This window comes from Gnatocerus cornutus, unplaced genomic scaffold, assembly GCF_029298725.1.
Source record: "Gnatocerus cornutus isolate USDA-ARS CGAHR unplaced genomic scaffold, icGnaCorn1.1 ctg00000034.1, whole genome shotgun sequence".
In the NCBI taxonomy this organism is placed as follows: domain Eukaryota; kingdom Metazoa; phylum Arthropoda; class Insecta; order Coleoptera; family Tenebrionidae; genus Gnatocerus; species Gnatocerus cornutus.
In genome coordinates this window covers 1,100,399-1,108,738 of record NW_028275383.1, presented here as the reverse complement: position 1 = coordinate 1,108,738, position 8,340 = coordinate 1,100,399, and positions in this window count along the sequence as shown.

Below are 8,340 nucleotides of genomic sequence, written 5' to 3'. Positions count from 1 at the left end.
AAACGATTATTTCTCGCCGATTTTCGTTGTTTTCTGGCTTGAATTCGCAAAGAAGAGAACGAAATCTACAAAATCATGATTTTTTACCAAGATTCAACGGCTGAATTGCAAGAAAACAGCAGAATTCTGCACGAAATCATCAAAATTCTTACAGAAAACCGCATTTTTCGATGCAAAACGACGATTTCTCGCCGATTTTCGTGGTTTTCTGGCTTGAATTCGCAAAGAAGAGCACGAAATCCACAAAATCATCACTTTTTACCAAGATTTTACGGCTGAATTGCAAGAAAACAGCAGAATTCTGCACGAAATCATCAAAATTCTTACAGAAAACCGCATATTTCGATGCAAAACGACGATTTCTCGACGATTTTCGTTGTTTTCTGGCTTGAATTCGCAAAGAAGAGCACGAAATCTACAAAATCATCACTTTTTACCAAGATTCTACGGCTGAATTGCAAGAAAACAGCAGAATTCTGCACGAAATCATCAAAATTCTTAGAGAAAACCGCATATTTCGATGCAAAACGACGATTTCTTGCTGATTTTCGTTGTTTTCTATCTTGAATTCGCAAAGAAGAGCACGAAATCTACAAAATCATGACTTTTTACCAAGATTCAACGGCTGAATTGCAAGAAAACAGCAGAATTCTGCACGAAATCGTCAAAATTCTTAGAGAAAACCGCATATTTTGATGCAAAACGACGATTTCTCGCCGATTTTCGTTGTTTTCTGGCTTGAATTCGCAAAGAAGAGCACGAAATCTACAAAATCATCACTTTTTACCAAGATTCTACGGCTGAATTGCAAGAAAACAGCAGAATTCTGCACGAAATCATCAAAATTCTTACAGAAAACCGCATATTTCGATGCAAAACGACGATTTCTCGCCGATTTTCGTTGTTTTCTGGCTTGAATTCGCAAAGAAGAACACGAAATCTACAAAATCATGACTTTTTACCTAGATTTAACGGCTGAATTGCAAAAAAACAGCAGAATTCTGCACGAAATCATCAAAATTCTTACAGAAAACCGCATATTTCGATGCAAAACAACGATTTCTCGCCGATTTTCGTTGTTTTCTATCTTGAATTTGCCAAGAAGAGCACGAAATCTACAAAATCATGACTTTTTACCTAGATTCAAAGGCTGAATTGCAAGAAAACAGCAGAATTCTGCACGAAATCATCAAAAATCTTACAGAAAACCGCATATTTCGATGCAAAACGACGATTTCTCGCCGATTTTCGTTGTTTTCTGGCTTGAATTCGCAAAGAAGAGCACGAAATCTACAAAATCATGACTTTTTACCAAGATTCAACGGCTGAATTGCAAGAAAACAGCAGAATTCTGCACGAAATCATCAAAATTCTTACAGAAAACCGCATATTTCGATGCAAAACGACGATTTCTCGCCGATTTTCGTTGTTTTCTGGCATGAATTTGCAAAGAAGAGCACGAACTCTACAAAATCATGACTTTTTACCAAGATTCAACGGCTGAATTGCAAGAAAACAGCAGAATTCTGCACGAAATCATCAAAATTCTTAGAGAAAACCGCATATTTCGATGCAAAACGACGATTTCTTGCTGATTTTCGTTGTTTTCTATCTTGAATTCGCAAAGAAGAGCACGAAATCTACAAAATCATCACTTTTTACCAAGATTCAACGGCTGAATTGCAAGAAAACAGCAGAATTCTGCACGAAATCATCAAATTTCTTACAGAAAACCGCAAATTTCGATGCAAAACAACGATTTCTCGCCGATTTTCGTTGTTTTCTGGCTTGAATTCGCAAAGAAGAGCACGAAATCTACGAAATCATTACTTTTTACCAAGATTCTACGGCTGAATTGCAAGAAAACAGCAGAATTCTGCACGAAATCATCAAAATTCTTACAGAAAACCGCATATTTCGATGCAAAACGACGATTTCTCGCCGATTTTCGTTGTTTTCTGGCTTGAATTCGCAAAGAAGAGCACGAAATCTACAAAATCATGACTTTTTACCTAGATTCAACGGCTGAATTGCAAGAAAACAGCAGAATTCTGCACGAAATCATCAAAATTCTTACAGAAAACCGCATATTTCGATGCAAAACAACGATTTCTCGCCGATTTTCGTTGTTTTCTATCTTGAATTTGCCAAGAAGAGCACGAAATCTACAAAATCATGACTTTTTACCTAGATTCAACGGCTGAATTGCAAGAAAACAGCAGAATTCTGCACGAAATCATCAAAATTCTTACAGAAAACCGCATATTTCGATGCAAAACGACGATTTCTCGCCGATTTTCGTTGTTTTCTGGCTTGAATTTGCCAAGAAGAGCACGAAATCTACAAAATCATGACTTTTTACCTAGATTCAACGGCTGAATTGCAAGAAAACAGCAGAATTCTGCACGAAATCATCAAAATTCTTACAGAAAACCGCATATTTCGATGCAAAACGACGATTTCTCGGCGATTTTCGTTGTTTTCTGGCTTGAATTCGCAAAGAAGAGCACGAAATCTACAAAATCATGACTTTTTACCAAGATTCAACGGCTGAATTGCAAGAAAACAGCAGAATTCTGCACGAAATCATCAAAATTCTTACAGAAAACCGCATATTTCGATGCAAAACGACGATTTCTCGCCGATTTTCGTTGTTTTCTGGCATGAATTTGCAAAGAAGAGCACGAAATTTACAAAATCTTGACTTTTTACCAAGATTCAACGGCTGAATTGCAAGAAAACAGCAGAATTCTGCACGAAATCATCAAAATTCTTAGAGAAAACCGCATATTTCGATGCAAAACGACGATTTCTTGCTGATTTTCGTTGTTTTCTATCTTGAATTCGCAAAGAAGAGCACGAAATCTACAAAATCATGACTTTTTACCAAGATTCAACGGCTGAATTGCAAGAAAACAGCAGAATTCTGCACGAAATCGTCAAAATTCTTAGAGAAAACCGCATATTTTGATGCAAAACGACGATTTCTCGCCGATTTTCGTTGTTTTCTGGCTTGAATTCGCAAAGAAGAGCACGAAATCTACAAAATCATCACTTTTTACCAAGATTCAACGGCTGAATTGCAAGAAAACAGCAGAATTCTGCACGAAATCATCAAAATTCTTACAGAAAACCGCAAATTTCGATGCAAAACAACGATTTCTCGCCGATTTTCGTTGTTTTCTGGCTTGAATTCGCAAAGAAGAGCACGAAATCTACAAAATCATTACTTTTTACCAAGATTCTACGGCTGAATTGCAAGAAAACAGCAGAATTCTGCACGAAATCATCAAAATTCTTACAGAAAACCGCATATTTCGATGCAAAACGACGATTTCTCGCCGATTTTCGTTGTTTTCTGGCTTGAATTCGCAAAGAAGAGCACGAAATCTACAAAATCATGACTTTTTACCAAGATTCAACGGTTGAATTGCAAGAAAACAGCAGAATTCTGCACGAAATCATCAAAATTCTTACAGATAACCGCATATTTCGATGCAAAACGACGATTTCTCGCCGATTTTCGTTGTTTTCTGGCTTGAATTCGCAAAGAAGAGCACGAAATCTACAAAATCATGACTTTTTACCAAGATTCAACGGCTGAATTGCAAGAAAACAGCAGAATTCTGCACGAAATCATCAAAATTCTTACAGAAAACCGCATATTTCGATGCAAAACGACGATTTCTCGCCGATTTTCGTTGTTTTCTGGCTTGAATTCGCAAAGAAGAGCACGAAATCTACAAAATCATGACTTTTTACGAAGATTCAACGGCTGAATTGCAAGAAAACAGCAGAATTCTGCACGAAATCATCAAAATTCTTAGAGAAAACCGCATATTTCGATGCATAACGACGATTTTTTGCTGATTTTCGCTGTTTTCTATCTTGAATTCGCAAAGAAGAGCACGAAATCTACAAAATCATGACTTTTTACCAAGATTCAACGGCTGAATTGCAAGAAAACAGCAGAATTCTGCACGAAATCGTCAAAACTCTTAGAGAAAACCGCATATTTTGATGCAAAACGACGATTTCTCGCCGATATTCGTTGTTTTCTGGCTTGAATTCGCAAAGAAGAGCACGAAATCTACAAAATCATCACTTTTTACCAAGATTCAACAGCTGAATTGCAAGAAAACAGCAGAATTCTGCACGAAATCATCAAAATTCTTACAGAAAACCGCATATTTCGATGCAAAACAACGATTTCTCGCCGATTTTCGTTGTTTTCTGGCTTGAATTCGCAAAGAAGAGCACGAAATCTACAAAATCATGACTTTTTACCTAGATTCAACGGCTGAATTGCAAGAAAACAGCAGAATTCTGCACGAAATCATCAAAATTCTTACAGAAAACCGCATATTTCGATGCAAAACGACGATTTCTCGCCGATTTTCGTTGTTTTCTGGCTTGAATTCGCAAAGAAGAGCACGAAATCTACAAAATCATGACTTTTTACCTAGATTCAACGGCTGAATTGCAAGAAAACAGCAGAATTCTGCACGAAATCATCAAAATTCTTACAGAAATCCGCATATTTCGATGCAAAACAACGATTTCTCGCCGATTTTCGTTGTTTTCTATCTTGAATTTGCCAAGAAGAGCACGAAATCTACAAAATCATGACTTTTTACCTAGATTCAACGGCTGAATTGCAAGAAAACAGCAGAATTCTGCACGAAATCATCAAAATTCTTACAAAAAAACCGCATATTTCGATGCAAAACGACGATTTCTCGCCGATTTTCGTTGTTTTCTGGCTTGAATTCGCAAAGAAGAGCACGAAATCTACAAAATCATGACTTTTTACCAAGATTCAACGGCTGAATTGCAAGAAAACAGCAGAATTCTGCACGAAATCATCAAAATTCTTACAGAAAACCGCATATTTCGATGCAAAACGACGATTTCTCGCCGATTTTCGTTGTTTTCAGGCATGAATTTGCAAAGAAGAGCACGAAATCTACAAAATCATGACTTTTTACCAAGATTCAACGGCTGAATTGCAAGAAAACAGCAGAATTCTGCACGAAATCATCAAAATTTTTAGAGAAAACCGCATATTTCGATGCAAAACGACGATTTCTCGCCGATTTTCGTTGTTTTCTGGCTTGAATTCGCAAAGAAGAGCACGAAATCTACAAAATCATGACTTTTTACCTAGATTCAACGGCTGAATTGCAAGAAAACAGCAGAATTCTGCACGAAATCATCAAAATTCTTACAGAAATCCGCATATTTCGATGCAAAACAACGATTTCTCGCCGATTTTCGTTGTTTTCTATCTTGAATTTGCCAAGAAGAGCACGAAATCTACAAAATCATGACTTTTTACCTAGATTCAACGGCTGAATTGCAAGAAAACAGCAGAATTCTGCACGAAATCATCAAAATTCTTACAAAAAACCGCATATTTCGATGCAAAACGACGATTTCTCGCCGATTTTCGTTGTTTTCTGGCTTGAATTCGCAAAGAAGAGCACGAAATCTACAAAATCATCACTTTTTACCAAGATTCAACGGCTGAATTGCAAGAAAACAGCAGAATTCTGCACGAAATCATCAAAATTCTTACAGAAAACCGCAAATTTCGATGCAAAACAACGATTTCTCGCCGATTTTCGTTGTTTTCTGGCTTGAATTCGCAAAGAAGAGCACGAAATCTACAAAATCATTACTTTTTACCAAGATTCTACGGCTGAATTGCAAGAAAACAGCAGAATTCTGCACGAAATCATCAAAATTCTTACAGAAAACCGCATATTTCGATGCAAAACGACGATTTCTCGCCGATTTTCGTTGTTTTCTGGCTTGAATTCGCAAAGAAGAGCACGAAATCTACAAAATCATGACTTTTTACCAAGATTCAACGGTTGAATTGCAAGAAAACAGCAGAATTCTGCACGAAATCATCAAAATTCTTACAGATAACCGCATATTTCGATGCAAAACGACGATTTCTCGCCGATTTTCGTTGTTTTCTGGCTTGAATTCGCAAAGAAGAGCACGAAATCTACAAAATCATGACTTTTTACCAAGATTCAACGGCTGAATTGCAAGAAAACAGCAGAATTCTGCACGAAATCATCAAAATTCTTACAGAAAACCGCATATTTCGATGCAAAACGACGATTTCTCGCCGATTTTCGTTGTTTTCTGGCTTGAATTCGCAAAGAAGAGCACGAAATCTACAAAATCATGACTTTTTACGAAGATTCAACGGCTGAATTGCAAGAAAACAGCAGAATTCTGCACGAAATCATCAAAATTCTTAGAGAAAACCGCATATTTCGATGCAAAACGACGATTTTTTGCTGATTTTCGCTGTTTTCTATCTTGAATTCGCAAAGAAGAGCACGAAATCTACAAAATCATGACTTTTTACCAAGATTCAACGGCTGAATTGCAAGAAAACAGCAGAATTCTGCACGAAATCGTCAAAACTCTTAGAGAAAACCGCATATTTTGATGCAAAACGACGATTTCTCGCCGATATTCGTTGTTTTCTGGCTTGAATTCGCAAAGAAGAGCACGAAATCTACAAAATCATCACTTTTTACCAAGATTCAACAGCTGAATTGCAAGAAAACAGCAGAATTCTGCACGAAATCATCAAAATTCTTACAGAAAACCGCATATTTCGATGCAAAACAACGATTTCTCGCCGATTTTCGTTGTTTTCTGGCTTGAATTCGCAAAGAAGAGCACGAAATCTACAAAATCATGACTTTTTACCTAGATTCAACGGCTGAATTGCAAGAAAACAGCAGAATTCTGCACGAAATCATCAAAATTCTTACAGAAAACCGCATATTTCGATGCAAAACGACGATTTCTCGCCGATTTTCGTTGTTTTCTGGCTTGAATTCGCAAAGAAGAGCACGAAATCTACAAAATCATGACTTTTTACCTAGATTCAACGGCTGAATTGCAAGAAAACAGCAGAATTCTGCACGAAATCATCAAAATTCTTACAGAAATCCGCATATTTCGATGCAAAACAACGATTTCTCGCCGATTTTCGTTGTTTTCTATCTTGAATTTGCCAAGAAGAGCACGAAATCTACAAAATCATGACTTTTTACCTAGATTCAACGGCTGAATTGCAAGAAAACAGCAGAATTCTGCACGAAATCATCAAAATTCTTACAAAAAAACCGCATATTTCGATGCAAAACGACGATTTCTCGCCGATTTTCGTTGTTTTCTGGCTTGAATTCGCAAAGAAGAGCACGAAATCTACAAAATCATGACTTTTTACCAAGATTCAACGGCTGAATTGCAAGAAAACAGCAGAATTCTGCACGAAATCATCAAAATTCTTACAGAAAACCGCATATTTCGATGCAAAACGACGATTTCTCGCCGATTTTCGTTGTTTTCAGGCATGAATTTGCAAAGAAGAGCACGAAATCTACAAAATCATGACTTTTTACCAAGATTCAACGGCTGAATTGCAAGAAAACAGCAGAATTCTGCACGAAATCATCAAAATTTTTAGAGAAAACCGCATATTTCGATGCAAAACGACGATTTCTCGCTGATTTTCGTTGTTTTCTATCTTTGCATCGAAATATGCGGTTTTCTGTAAGAATTTTGATGATTTCGTGCAGAATTCTGCTGTTTTCTTGCAATTCAGCCGTAGAATCTTGGTAGAAAGTGATGATTTTGTAGATTTCGTGCTCTTCTTTGCGAATTCAAGCCAGAAAACAACGAAAATCGGCGAGAAATCGTTGTTTTGCAACGAAATATGCGGTTTTCTGTAAGTATTTTGATGATTTCGTGCAGAATTCTGCTGTTTTCTTGCAATTCAGCCGTAGAATCTTGGTAAAAAGTGATGATTTTGTAGATTTCGTGCTCTTCTTTGCGAATTCAAGCCAGAAAACAACGAAAATCGGCGAGAAATCGTCGTTTTGCATCGAAATATGCGGTTTTCTGTAAGAATTTTGATGATTTCGTGCAGAATTCTGCTGTTTTCTTGCAATTCAGCCGTTGAATCTTGGTAAAAAGTGATGATTTTGTAGATTTCGTGCTCTTCTTTGCGAATTCAAGCCAGAAAACAACGAAAATCAGCGAGAAATCGTCGTTTTGCATCGAAATATGCGGTTTTCTGTAGGAATTTTGATCATTTCGTGCAGAATTCTGCTGTTTTCTTGCAATTCAGCTGTTGAATCTTGGTAAAAATCATGATTTTGTAGATTCCGTGCTCTTCTTTGCGAATTCAAGATAGAAAACAACGAAAATCAGCGAGAAATCGTCGTTTTGCATCGAAATATGCGGTTTTCTCTAAGAATTTTGATGATTTCGTGCAGAATTCTGCTGTTTTCTTGCAATTCA